This window comes from Zalophus californianus, chromosome 4 (assembly GCF_009762305.2).
Source record: "Zalophus californianus isolate mZalCal1 chromosome 4, mZalCal1.pri.v2, whole genome shotgun sequence".
NCBI classification, from domain to species: Eukaryota; Metazoa; Chordata; class Mammalia; order Carnivora; family Otariidae; genus Zalophus; species Zalophus californianus.
The window spans coordinates 73,398,683-73,414,143 of NC_045598.1; the positions used below are offsets into that span (position 1 = coordinate 73,398,683).

Below are 15,461 nucleotides of genomic sequence, written 5' to 3' on the forward strand. Positions count from 1 at the left end.
AAACGAATTAATCAGTATTGGTTAATCAGTTAATTCAGTAAATAAATGAATTAACCAATCTCAATATTACATTCACCTAAGTGCTACACATCCCCTTCCCTCTAGTGATACCATCCATCTTTTCCTTCCCAGCCTCATATTGTCCCCTGTTTAATTCCTTTATTGAATCCTAGACACCCGAGTTCCACTTGATATCGTCACTTCTCCACTTCAATTCTGAATTGATCACAAGGCCAAGGGCAGAACATTTGGTCATAGGAGGATTACTGTCTCTCAGTGCTGGTTCATCCCTTTTTGGATGTGGGGGTCACTAGTCTGCAAATAATGTTGTTGAAACAATGTAAGTATTGGGAGCTGAGATGTGGAGCTCTTGCCCCTATCACTCCTCAAGGAAAAGGAGCTTTGAAGTGTGCCACAGACAAAAACAAAGTCCTTATCCACAGAAAGTGTCCCTACTTTACTGGAGTGTGTTGCTCTTATTGGAAGGAATGAATAGCTTATAAATGAACCAGCCTGGGATAATCACTTCCCTCTCTTAACTACTTTCCATCATGTTCTCTCTTCTCTGATTGTCTTCGCATGAGACTGGTATGGCAGGACTAGTCCCCAAGACTTCTCTTGATCAAAGAACACTTCCACTAGAATACATAGTAGCAGAGTAGGTCCCAGGAGAAGTGAATACTAAAAGCTACTCAGAGATCTTCCTCTCCTGGGTTTGCTAGGCGGGCATTAGAAGCCACTGGCTCTCACACATGGGCTAAGAGGGAACAGTAGACCAGATGACCAGATGTGATATGGGCTGCAGCCTGAAACTGTATTTACCTACAATATTTTTTATGATTATATTCTTGAGGAAGCTGGTAGAATGATAGGGTAGATGGAATTTAATCATTAAGAGACTCTGTTCTAGGCTACATACTTTTAGGACTAACAGCACTAAACTTCCATCAAAGGAAGAGATTTTTTAAAAGGATAGAAAATGATGAGAGAAATTTTCAAAAGCCGACAATTTATTTAGGGTTTATAATGAACATTGCACATTGTAGAACTTCTTTGGTGCTCTAGGACTTGCTTTGAAATTGACAAAAAACAAAATAAAATACCACTGAAGCTACGTGATAGAGGTCAATTTTAAAATTAAATTAGTAGAGAAAAGAGCCACTTCACACAATTAGAAATTTATTACTTCTAAAGAAAAATGTGGTTAATTGGGGGAATAATTTAATAATCAAAATAAAACTAAAAATAATTTTTAAAATTTCTTGTTAAAATTTTAAAAATTATATTTTTAAATAACATGCATTAAAGAAGAACTTATAATAGATTTGGAAAATATTTTAAATTTAATAAAAATAAAATACTATGTAACAAAAATTGTAGAGTACAGCTGAAGAAGTACATGGAAGAAAATTTATCGCCTTAAATTCTTCTAAGAAAACTGACTATTATTGAATTATTATTCTACCAAGAAGTTAGAGAAAGCACAACGGAGTAAAGCCAAAGAAAGAAGAAGTAGGAAGTGTTAAAAGTCAGAGCAGAAATTAAAATAAAAGATACAAGAGAAAGAATTTAAAATTCTGGGGATTATTTGAAAAGACTAAAGTATAGGCAAAACTTTGGTAAAACTGATTGAAGAGAAACAAAAGTGGCATAAAATAGAAATAAAAATATTAAGAATAACAATTAAGGTATAACTATAAAGAGTACAAATTTATTAAGAAAATAGTGTGAGACATGCGAATATATTTGAAAAATTAGACGGGATAGAAAAATTTCTAGAAAACTATAATTTACCACAACTGACTCCAAAAGTAATAGAAATTATGACTAGGCCTGGAAAAAGAAATAAATTGTATAAATAGTTAAAATTCTACCACAATAAAACACCAGATGTTAAATGATTTTAAAGATAATCTTTTCTAAACATTCGAGGGACAGATAACCCCAATCATAAATAAACTGTTCTAGGAAGAAAAAAAATAATAGTTCTTCCTTAATTTTATTAGCCTATTGCAACTTTAAAATCTAAATCAGACAAGAACATTGTGAGAAAATAATATTGAGACAATCTTATTTGCGAATATAAATTAAAAATCACAAATAAAGGAGATGCCTGTACACCACATTCATAGCACAATAGCCAAAAGGTGGAAGCAACCCATGTGTCCGTGGATGGATGAATGGATAAATAAAACGTGGTATATATGCATAAAACATATACATACAGGTGGAATATTATTCAGCATTAAAAAGGAAGGAAAACCTGACATATACTACAACATGGATGAACCTATGAACCTTGAGGACCTTATTATAAATAAAATAAGACAGTCACAAAAAGACAAATATTCTATGGTTCTACTTATATAAGATAGTTAAATTCATATGGAAAAAAGTAAAATGGTGATTGTTGAGGGCTGGCGGTGGGGGTGGGGGGGAGGGCAGTTATTGTGTAATGGGTATAGAGTTCCAGTTTTGCAAAATGAAAAACTTCTGAAGATTGGTCATGCAACATTGTCCATATACTTAATACTAAACTGTACACTTTAAAATTGTTAAGATAGTAAATTTTATGGTATGTATATTTTCCCAGAATAAAAAACAAATTGTAAATAAAATGTATCCAACAATATATTAAAAGAAATAACATCGTGACCCAACTGAGGATGTTTCAGAATTGCAAGTTTGGCTTAATGTTAAGAAATCTACTGAGGCAACTCACTACATTAACGAATTTAAGGAGAAAAAAAACACATGAGATCACTCATCAGTTGCAGAAAAAGTGATGAAATTCAATGCTTCCTTGGGAGAAAAAGTTACAGTAATCTAGAAATAGAAAGGAAATTCTTCAAAATGATAAAAAAACTTTGCTAAATCAGCAGCAAAAATCATTCTTAATGGCAAAATATTTTTAAAAATTTCAGAGATAAGAGATGGTGGAATACTAACTTGCCTTCATTTGTATGCTGAGGGTCCTAGCTATGTTTACTATATTAGATAAATACATTTTTAAAAATAAACTAAAAATAAGGAAGGAAAAGATTTATAATTCATTAATGACTTTTTTTTTTTAAGAAAAGAGTACATACTGACGTTTAAGACTTCAAAGAGACTTCAGCAAGGTTTTTGGATAAATGATCAATATACAAAAATGCAGTACATTCCTGTAAGCAACAATTAGACAAATATTTAGAAAAGAGATTCCAACAAAAATTTTGAAAGAAAAAGATTTAAAGCTTTAAGGAAATCTAAACAAATGGAGGGACCAAATTCATGGATAGGAAAACATCATTATAATGATAGTTTCTCTCCAAATTAAAGTATGAAGCCTAGTCAAAATTTTAATAAGATTTTTAAAACATAATCTGACAAGTTATTATAAATTTAATATGGAAATGCAAAGGGCTAAGATGATTTAAAATAATAAGAAGATGGTGCATGTGATATTATATGTCAAGAAGGATTATTATAATAATTATACTCACAGTAATTAATACAGTATGATAGTGAGTCAGGAATAGACACATTGGACTATGGAGCAGAAGCAACTGGAGGAGTTTTCCGGAAGAAAGTCAAGAACATATAGAACTCTAATTTATGACTGAGATGGCACGACAAATCCGTGGTCTGCCATGTTAACACTAGATAACCATATGGGGAAAAAACTGAATTCCTACCTCATAACAAACACAAATGTATTCCTGGTGAATTAGAGACCTCAATGTGAAAGCAAAACTTAAAAACACTTGGAAGAAATTAGAGAATGCCTTTATGATCTCGATGTAGGACAAGATATTTTAGTAGTAAAGCCATAAGGAAAAATTTAACAACATTGAAAACTTCTATCCAACAAAATACAGACTGGGTGAAATGATTTGTAATATGTAACTGACAGGCATTATCATCCTCAATACATAAAAACTTCTCACAAATCAATGATAAAAAGGAAAGCATTCCATTTTAAAAATGAGCAAGTGAGAAAAAAATGAATGAGCAGGCAAAATAGGAAACAGAGTGGCCAACACAAGACAACAAACTCTGATTGAACAAAAAGATGCTCCGTCTCCTTGGTAGCCATGAATTCCAAGTTTAATTTACAGCAGTATGCAATTTCTTATCCATGAGATCTGCAAAATCTAAAAGTATGAAAATATTAAGAGTTGGTGAGATAACAGGGTAGAAAGTTATAAACTGATACAGCCCCGTTAGAGACAGTTTGGCACTATCAGTAAAACCAAAGATGAGCATAGCATATGACCCAGCAATTAGAGAAATTCCAGCCTGGGAGCCTAGCATTCACATACAAGAATGCTCATGAGGGTCTTCCACAGAATGGAAACTTCATGAGGATGGGAGGTTGGTTTTATTCACTACCATGTCTCAGAGCCTAGAACAACAGTGTCTGGAGCCAAATGATAAACAAACAAACAAACAAACAAACAAATAAATAAAACTTTAAAATGCATCTAAAGTAAATAAAAATAAAGATAAGAATGAAAGTCAGTTCTATGAACTTGAAGGACAATCTGAGCTTTTGGTTTAATCACTCTGCTTTTACTCCCCTTTTTGTCAGGCGAACGTAGAATCTGCTCAGCCTGTGTGCTAACTACTTTAGCATATATTGTCTTTTCTTATCCTGCAGGTCATACTTTTGGTTGTCACAGAATGGCTTGGGGAGAGCTTATTGCTGTTCAGTCTAATGACTCATGGTTATTATATATATATATATATATATATATATATATATATATATATATATATATATATATTCTCTACTATTACCTGGGGAAAAAGAAGACCCTGAGAAGGTCACATCTTTGAAATAGCATCCTTTTGAGATAAGATGATGGCACCATGTAAGGTCCTTCTGCATTCAGCCCAGTGGCTCTGATGCCTTGAAAGATGGGCCTGTCTCTAGTTCCTTCCTTCAGCAAAGAGCAGAGGGCTCTCGGGCAGTTCCAGACACTAGCGACAAAGGTTGACTCGAGGCATCAGAACGAGAAGTATTATGTAGATTAAATTGTATTATTTTCTTTAACATGAGATAAAAATGGGCCTGTGTACAAAAATGATTTCACTAATCATTTTGGAGATCAAAGATTTCATTTCCTAAGAGCTCAAACTTCACATCTTTCAGCAAGGACTTACTTTGAACCCTGTTTAATGATGCTGTAGAACTTCTTTCTCTTGAACTACAGCTAAAAGACTTGTAAAAAAATGTTGTTTCAACACTGAAGCACTTTAAATGACTGACTCTAACCACAATGTATAAAAAGTATAATTCAGACTTGGCAGAGTGAGCTAAATAAATAGTGATGATAAGCGACCTATCTAACAATGTAGCGTCGTGTCTTGTCATTAACACAATTATGTCAGCACAGTCAATCAGCACATTGCCTTGACTTTAAAGCTGGGGACTGAATACATGCTTTTAAAGTTGGAGGGCGCAGAATGAGAGAGAAGAGCTATCACACTTAAGCCAGCAATGCGACTTCACAGTTATTCAAGGCTTTAAAAAAAAAAACAAAACAAGGTTATACATTTACAAAATGCTTTGTTGTTGCAGTAATGCTAAAATTATTCTTATGAGTTCAATACCAGCTATAATAACTCTCCGGTGATCCCAAACAAAAAGAGGGACTCAGTTTGCAGCCTTCTGTTCACATAGGAGAAACTGATTTACTATCTGAAGTGATAATTAATGGGATTCCGTTCAGTTTCAAGTGAGATGAACCTCACGAGAGGTGAGTATGGGATCTCAGAATGGCAATATTCTTCTGAGAGCTCTCCCAAGCGTTCTGGGCTGAAAACCCTCCGTAATGGTAAGCGGCAGGTGACAGCACCTGCCAGCCGAATATCCCCCATGACGACAGGCAGAGGGACTGAGCCACAGAAAAGGGAAGGATCTATCTGAGAATCCTCTGTGTTATTTCTCTTCTGTTTAGCTCTATAAAGCTCACCCAGGCTATAACAATCTGTTTGTATCATTTGTTGGAGTGACTTCAATTTCATTCACGGACATAACTAACACGCCACAGAAAACACTTGGCGTTCCTTTGAGTTTAAGACAGTTTTCTGCAGGCTGGAGGAGAGGGCAAGTGTTTTTAAAATTCAGTGAAGACATCTGCCTATCAGAGTTTGAACAATAAATACTACATTGATGCTTAAAATGGAAGGGGAGGGCGCAGCATCCTGTGCTTGATTAGATTAACTTTTATCCCACGAGTTCTATGATGTGGGCTATTTCTACAAGTAATAGCCATTGTACATGGCTCCTGGTGGCGGGCAGAGGATGCTGATTCTCTGGTGTCCCTCTATCCACAGCAGCCCCTCCCCACCCTCCCAGCACTCTGCAGTGTCCCTAGCTTGCTTTACTTTGCTCCATTTATTTTGTACCATCTGATATATTATAGGTTATGTATTATTTATTTCTTTGCCTGTTAATGTCTGCCTCCTCATCTGGAATACAAGCTTCTAGAAAGCAAGGGTTTTTGTGTGGGCTTCCCTGCGGTATTCTTGGTGCCTAGAGCAGGGCCCCTCGTGTCATGACTGTTCAGGGAAGAATGAATGCCCACCACCACTCTGGTTTTATAGGTGAGGTGATTAAGGATCGGAGAATCCTGCCCAAGGTCACACAGAACTTTAAGAGAAGGAGTTGCCTTTTGAACCAAGTCTGAGGATTGTCTGGTCTTCTTTGCACCGCCGAGCCACACTGCTTTCAACACAGAGGTTATGTGTTCATTTAAGAACTGACAAATACCAGCTCCCAGCTTTATCAGTTTGTGGGCAGATCAAAATCAGGAAAGAAAAAATATGGTGAAATTTATTGGTTTCAGGAAATTGGCTTTAATATTCCAGGTAAAAAAAAAAAAAAAGGTCACCTAACTTGGGTAGGAAGTGAAATTGCTTGGTTATTTCCCAAACAGTTCTGAAAAGCAGTGCTGAGGTTTCAGAAATAATTTAATGACAAGCATGATGTAATTGAATACAAATTTTAAACACTGTGGGGGTGGGGGTGAGGTGGGGACTACTTTTTATGATATTAAAAATAAAAATATTAATTACCCACTCCCCACTCCAACTAACACCATATCATTTTTCACTTCTTCCTAAACATTGGATGGCAGCTTGTTTAACTAAAGCAAGGTAGAACTATGTTTATTTAAATCATGAAGTGTTTTGGGTGGAAATTAGCGAGGCGTATCTCAAGGTATTTGGACACTTAACACAAGAGTCAAGGATTTGGGCTTTACTTGGGATATATCTGAAAATCATTAACAATTTCATGGACAACAGAGGTTTTTCCAGGAAGAACAAAAGAGAGTTTGGAATGTTTGCCAAGGACCTGAAACAGAAAGGAAAGAGCAGAAGAGGGCCACTATTTACCACCTCATATAAATATTAGAAAGTGTGCCCAGCTATCCCATGAAGGGATCATTATATCCATTTTTCAGATAAAAATGAAGCTTCTAACAGCTAAAACCCTTGCCTAGGATCACACAGTTCATAAGACATAGAGCCAGGATTCAAATCCAGATATGTTGGTTGCGAATTTAAAGCTGCTTAAGGGACAATATGGTGACAAAACTATTTAGAGCCTATTCATTGCCTGGGAGACTGCCTTAAAATGACATGTGGTACGAAGAGATCCAAATTTTGCAGTTAATTAGCTCTAATAAACAGAAAAACCATGATCCTCAGTTTCCTTTTATGTAATGAGCGGCTAATAATACCGACCTTACAGGTTTGGCATGAAGATGAAAAGAAACGAGATGACAGACGTGTACAAACCGTACAGGCCCTCGATGCTCAACACACTTCAGGGCCATCAGAATTCACTCTCATGCTTTCATCTAGAACAGCCTTTCAACGTCTCTGGTGGGAGCTGAGGGGGAGAGGGGTAGCACTTGCCAAATATATTTAACCATGAATCTCCAGCGAGGAATGATACATATTGACAAGGATTTTAACAGAAAAGTAAAAGGAATTTCCTATTTCCCAATTTTCTAGAGTGGGTGAAATTGGCAGAGAGATCTGCCCTTGCTGGCATGGGAAAAGGAGAACATGATGAATTTGGGGGACTGAAACCCCAAAGCTTGGCAAACATGCTCTTTCAACTGTTACGGTCTTGGGAAATGTCGGCTTTGATAATACTGAAAAAAAAAAGAAAGAAAAAAGAAAAAGAAACAAAGTCACCCTCAAGAAGAACGTGAACCTGAAAGCTTTTCCACATATAACTGGACTCACCCATTTGCCAAACAATTCCTATATAAGTGACATTGTACTAAATGTTTACATATATTATCTCTTTACAACAGCTTTTTGAATTAGGTATCACACCCATTTTGCAGAGAAGGAAACTGAGGCCTATAGCAGTTAAGGAACTTGTCCAAGTTTGCTCAGCAAAAATAGACCCCAAATCTGGACTCTGTCTTTAAGGTTGCTGCATGTAATCACTAAGCCATGAAATAAAACTAAACTCTTCAGGTATAAGATGTGATTTGATCGCTTACTACCATCCCAGACAAGGAGATCATTATCATTTGTGAAAGGAGACTACATTTCTTCCCCTCCCACCCCCCCAGCAACAGGGTGGAGCTGGGCCCCCTGCAGAGGGGACAAGGTGTTTCTTTCTGTAGCAGTTTGCCCCATGGGGGTCAGCAGTGATGCGTACAACAGTGAAGGAGCACCCCGAGTCCCCCATTTCCAGATCAGAAAGATGAGGGCCAACCTGAGCTAGGCAACTGTTTATGTAACGAGTGGCCTGGAATACAGACAAAGGTTAAGGATGTAAACTGGAGAGACAGCTGACTAAGCAACAATTAACGGGGATGTGTTGACAATTTACAAACACTGGCAGTCTGCAAATATCAAGGAGAGAGATTTGCTAAAGCAGAGTAAAAAAAGGTGTAACAAAAGTAAGGCATAATGGTATAATAATTGCTCTTCAAATTGCATTGAATAAAATTAAGCAAAGAAAAAAATTAGGCCAAATGTCAAGAAAAACTGCCTCCCTGACAGAATTAATATCAGCTGGAGCATGGAGGGTGTCTGCCTGACTCTGGCTTCACAGCCCCGCTTTGTAGCGAGGCTGCAGACATACTTCTGCCATTGGAGATGAACCCCACTAAGTGCCCAAGTCAGGGCCTTTGGCCAGTGTGGAAGTGTTCTCCACACAGAGTGCTGGGGCACAGCATCATGTCACCTTCTGGTGCTTCAAGTCACTCTTTCATGTAGGCTTCTGTTTCTTACAACTGACTTTTTATCTATTTCTAGATCTGGTTTCTTCTTTTTACCCTTGTCCTGGTTACTGGTTATCTGTCTTGTTTCCTGAACCTAAACCCCATTTTATGAAGTTATTCAGCTGTCCCTAAGCCCAGGGACTGTAGTTCTGCTCTAACAAAATTCCCATATATCAAATAATCATCTGCCTGCTCAGGTTAATCAACTGCTACGGGTGGATTTCCTTTGTCAAACTTCATCTCCCTATTAGGAAACCCATGACTCTCAAAGACTCTCTTTAGATCTGAACTATCATCCGCAGCATATGGATCTGTCCCAAGGCCTCCATGCTCAATGTCCTGGGCCAGACTTCTTCCCTGCCTCCTTAGCGAGGCATGGCCTCACCCCCAAAGAGATCCAAGCTTTGACCGTGGTGACATAGTGTGGGTATGTAGCCATGACTATACAGAATGAATGGAAGAGTCCCTCGGAGGGCCTTCTCGATTGGGCGACCCTTGAGCCAAGTCTTGAAAAAGAAGTTTTTCATCAGCTTGTCAGTGGGAGGAGAGAGCACGGAGCAAAAGACATTTCAAATAGAGGGACTAGCGAAGGTATGAAAGCGTGACATGGCTTTCAGCTATAGGCAGTGCAGTGCGGCAGGAGGGTGACATGTGAGATGAGGGATGGCAAAAACGATGTTGGAGAACGAAGAAGACAAACTGAGAAGGGATTCACAGGCCGTGTTAAAGAGTTCGGGCTTTGTCTTGAAAGCCATGGGAGGACACCAAAAGATTTTAATTGGATTCATTGATTTGATCTACTTGTATAGGTACTTTAGAACCATAATTTGAGTAGAGTGGGAGGTGGAGACTGAACATGCAGTCAGGTAAACAGGTGGGAGCCTAGTGCCATGTTCCAGTCAAGTGTTGATGAAATAATGAATTCAAGTAAATGGCAGTGGGGGGAAGAAAGAGAAGGTGATATAAAGGACTGGGAGAAATCTTTTTGAGGTAGAATTGATTAGACCTGGTGGCTTATTAGCCAGAGGAGGTGAGGAGGAGGGAGGAATCTAGAACAAGTCCTAATTTCTAGATTAGACCAAGGGATGCATTCCTCTCTTAGATGAGCAAAAAAGCCAGATACTGGATTTCTCCAGGGATATGGTCTTGGTAAGGCCCAGGGATGAGAGCATAGCACGAAGGGGAATTGAAAGCCAGGCAGGCACTGCAACAAAAGCATCGATCTGGAGTAGCTTAGTGGAGAGAGAAGCTAAGTACAAGACCATAAACCCAGAACCAGAAGATTCAATATGGGGGGGCGGGTACAAGTCAGAGAGATTCTCTGAGCTACTCTCACACCTACGTTATGGGCCGGGGAGGAGAGATGATGAATTCAGTCTAGGGCATGCTGAGTGTGCACTGTCTATTGGCCAGCCCAGTGGAGATGCTCACTGCGCAGCCGGATTTACGGTCCAGTGCAAGGGAACGAGTTATGAGCATACAGGCTGGACCTAGTCCATGGGGATGGGTGAGGTTGCCCAGCATGAATGGACTGTTCTGGGGATAGTTAGCCCATACTTGTGCCCTCTTTCTTGTCCCATAAGACATTCTAATTCTCTCTCATCATTCCTCTGCCATTAGGAGTTCCTTTGACTTCTGCTTGTTACACTGATCCACTCACAGCTTCTTTGGAGCCCCTACAATCCTCCTTGAGCCTCCCTTTGCTGTTCTGATCCCTTCTATGCCTCCCCTGTGAGTCTTCAATTATCTCTCAGCTTTTCTGAGTCCCTCAAATCCCTTAAATCTCAGCTGTGAAAAGCATACTATTCTTAGTAGGCATGCCCCTTTTGAAGTCATTGGAAATTTACAAACAACAACAATAAAAAATAAACACGATCCATCTGCCATAAAACATTGATGCAATTTAAGAGAAAACTAGAAGTGGTAGTTTTTAACTACAGTATCTAATCTTTCCTTCTTTTGAAAGAATAATATCTAGTAAAGATTACAGATCATATTTTCCCCAATCATTTCTACATTTTAATTTTAAGCTAAACCGTTCTCCATTAAAAGGGGGTCTCAAGTCAACCACTCAATGTAATGTCCAGAATTGTACACACGTTCACGTGCCCCAAATCAGATTCTATAACTAGTAACTGGGGGTAAAGGGAAATCAATTTCCAAATGAGTTTTGAACAACAGAATTTCATCCGATATTATTACAAATGGTTGTAGAAGTCACACAAAGCCAGGTTTGGAGTCATGAGGTTGATGAGCCCTTTGAATGCACTTTTATTAAAGATACTCATCAAGTCATGTGCCACATTTGAAGACTCAGGTGTTCATCAGTTACAATTTAAACTTGCTTTGTGTGCTGTGAGACAATGAATTACTTTAACTCATGTTTACAAAAGACAGACTGGTATATTGCAAAGGTCCCAAGATTTGGAGGTGGGGATATCTGTCTTCTAATTCCACTTCTGAATTCTTTGGAAGCAGTGCGCGTGCGCGCGTGTGTGTGTGTGTTTGGAGAAAGAACTACCATTTCGTGATCATTTAATGTCTTTGAGTCATCTCTCAAGCTGAATTACAGATATGATTTCCAATCCTTAACCACTATGAAATATCATTATCCCATTTTACAGGTAAGAAAACTGAGGCCAAAAAAGTCTAAGTGTCTCACATACTTGCAAACTAAACAGTGGTTCCTGGATCCAGACTCAGGTTTCATGTGCTTAGTGAGACTACAGTCTTCTCTTTGTATGTCACTGCCTTTCCTATCAATGACCTCTTTTACTGATAAGCTATGTGAAAACCTTAACATTGCTAAGCCTCAGTAACTTAATCTTTAAAATGAGGACAATTATTTGTATGCAGAACTATTATGGGGATCCAAGGAGGAAATACATAATTAAGTACCTGGCACATAGTAAGTGTTCACAAAATTGTTTTTTTTTTTTTTTCTTTTTTTGGTAGCTGAGAATCTTAGAAGCGAAGTATCTTGGTGTTTGTTAGCGGGATATAGTATAAGCAGACAAATCACAGAAACCCTCTCATCCTCCTCCAAGTGAAAAGGGGTTTCTGCTTCTTAGAAGAGACTCTTTTTGTCTGTCTAGAGTTTTCTAGCTGACCCTAGGAGGATGCCATCAAGTGTTCATTCATTCTATAGTAAATAATGGTACTAAAGTTCTTTGTGTGCTCTTATTTTAACTAGTAGTTCAAGAATATGTTTAGTTAACTTGTGCCCCTGTTTATCACTATGCTGCATCAGCAAAAATCAGTAAGGGACATTAATTATCAAATGTGCCAGTTTTGTGACCATTAAGTACCTCATTAGATTCTGTTTCAGAAATTGCATTTATGAGCATCTTTACAGAAAAGAGCACAATCTGATTGGCATTGCTTAACCGTAGCACAGTCTAAACAAAATCACTTATTTAGTGCACCTCTTTTATTATTATTATGCCACAAAACAACAAAATGATAATTTTTTTTGCAAGCATAACTAAAAATAGTTTACAACCTCAGCCTCCAAACACATACCTTGTTTAAGGGGAAAATTATAATCTTCATATAAAAAAAAAACCCAACTTTGTAGATTAAAAAAAAAAGATGTATCTTGAAGATCAACCTGTAATTTTTGTTTTGTATTTAAGTTCCTTGTTTGAATGGTGAAACTTGTCTACACCTATAATCATCCTTCTTCATTGTGCTTGCTGGAATGTGGGCAAAACTGGTCTCTGTTGACAGGTTTTATATCATATTGTCCTTATAGGCACTGATTTTTTTTTTAGTAGTGGTTAGCATGAAAATCTGATATGCTGCAACTGCGAAGGGAAAAAATAGAAAAGAGAAAAAATAAATTAAAACTATGTTTAAAATATATGATATTGCCTAACCTTTTCTCCATTAGGGAAACTATAGCTGCAAAAAAGATTAAATACAAATTTGCTTTGCTTTTAAACCTACTTAAGAAGCACCTATCCTATCTGTCCATATAAATTCCAATGCAAAACATGATGACATGCAATTATTAATCTCAATGTACACAGCTATGCCTCGGGGACTCGGTGGTTCATATTTTACTGTTCTGTAATCAAATACAAAACTAATGAGTAAAAATATGCTTCCCCCAATAAATTTCCAGCACCTGGACAAGTGTCTGACAAGGAAATGGAGGATGCACACACAAAATTCATTCTGCAAAGCTATTAAAGTGTTATACTTGCCAACAAGTGTTCATTAAACAAGAATGAAGGATCTTTATGCCAGTTTCTTACCAAAGGCTTTTTAATATTTTAATGGAGAGTAAAGACTATTTATCTGAACTCTGATCAGTTAACGTTCAGATCTGTTATGAAGAAACAAGGAGTCCTTTATAATACCTTTCATAAAAATCCACTTTGCAATGCTTCAAATAAAGACTAAGGACTGTAAAAGATTATGCTGCATATAAACAAAATCAGTATCATTTTGAAATTATATGGTTTTCCATGGAACTCCTTAGTACATTAGAATCATGCTGTATTTTTATTTAAAAAGTGGTTAACAAAAATCCAGTATACAGATGGAAAATGGGATTAGAGGTGGCATCTCTGCCGTGTGACTTTATCCAGGCCCCAGAAAGAAAGTAGCACAGTTAATGGTTCAGATGATGGAATGGAAGGCTCTTCTGCCATCTAGGACTTGAGAAAGGAAGGGAAGGGGAGGGGAGGGAAGGGGAAAGGGGAGGGGAGGGAAGGGAAACGAAGGGAGAAGCCAAAACATCAATGTGTGCTGATAGGAACTACTTTTCAAACCAGAATTCAAATAGATAAACCCTCTACCGAGGAGTCAAAATATATGAACACAGAACAAAAAAGTTGCAAAATAAAAGCAGGCTTTTAGGGGTTATAACCCAGTACCCCTGAGGCAATGTTTTAGTGCCAGGTTGCTATTCCCATTCATTGTTATCACCTAATTCTACCATAAAAATATATTCATGTATCCATTTATGCATACGTGTATGTACACAGACACTTTTCACACACACACACACACACACACACACACACACACACACAAATCTGAGTGTTGGAGCAGATGTTGATTATGGAGGCAGGGATCTAGACCTTGGCTATCAGATAAAGCGACAATTTTCAGGACTTTATCCCCAGTGCCTGTGTTTGCCACACGCTAAGCTCACCCTTGTGCATGCCTAGAAGGCAACCCAACAGATAAGACAGAGCAGGAGCAAGGTCTCATCTAAGTTAATTTTTTTCCTTATTCCAAAAAAAGAGATTAATAATAGTAATAGTAGTAATGGTAATAATAATGCTTAAGCTAGCACTTAGTATGTGCCAGCACTGTTCTAAGAACTTTACATTTATTTTTGTACACGGTCTTCAAAATAACCCAATGAGAGATAAACTATTACCAACCTTATTTTCCAGAGGAGGAAAGTGAGCCTCAGAGAGCAGCCGCTGGTTCATGCAGGGGGCCGGATACACATCTGGGCCGTCTGCACTTGATAACTAGACATTTGACTGAAAACATTAGGAGTTAGAACAGGTGATGCTAGCTTGTATTCCTTGCACCTGCATTACCAAAGTGGCTGAGAGCCCACAGGGAGGGGCATGTTTTATGGAAATGAACCCTATAAAAGGCAGAGGTTGGGAGGCTGGGGCTGCTGACTTCCTTGTGGCCTTGCGTAAGCTGTTTAGCCACTGGGTTTATTGCTTGGGTAAACTAAGATAATCATGTACAGCTAGAAAAGGGCTGGGAGGAATGCTTTTGAGGATATTTTGAGCTCCTCAGATAAGGTATGAAAATGCTGGAGAAAGATACAAAAGCACCCCTGAAAATTCCCACCTGGACCCAAAGTGTCTGTAGGAAGTCTCATGGTGACCAAAGACACTTTTCAGAACTTACCTCTCAGGATGTTGGAATCTGCTTGTTATATGACCTCTGCTAATGCTATATAGGCAATAGGAGCCTATTTTCTAAATGTGAGAGCCTCACATCTCAGGTTTGAGTTTCAAGTAAAGTCTTTGTAGTGGGACTATATAAAGTGGGACTGTATATATGAAAAAAGAGAGGGGTCAGGATTTGGATTAATGAATTTGACATTCAGGCCAAAGGGCTACTTAGGTCACAGGGAAAGCACGTTTATAGACCAGTGGTTTTAGTTTGTAAAGAACACTTGTTCCCCCAGTCGCAAGGAACTATCCCCCTCCCCCAGGGTCTGTGTTCATGAAATCA

General features: G+C 38.0%; 1 long non-coding RNA gene across 2 annotated transcripts; it reads right to left on the minus strand.

Annotated features, from left to right (window-relative positions):
- Positions 1 to 3,400: 3,400 nt before the first annotated feature.
- LOC113907914 lies at positions 3,401 to 14,796 on the minus strand. 2 transcript variants are annotated; one of them, XR_003515317.1, is made up of 3 exons: positions 14,642 to 14,796; positions 12,765 to 13,048; positions 3,401 to 4,136 (listed from the first exon to the last, which is right to left on the minus strand). It is a non-coding gene; the product is annotated as an uncharacterized LOC113907914 (long non-coding RNA). The 2 variants fall into 2 exon arrangements; XR_003515316.1 differs by lacking the exon at positions 3,401 to 4,136 and adding an exon at positions 6,898 to 8,153.
- Between the last annotated feature and the right edge of the window lie 665 nt (positions 14,797 to 15,461).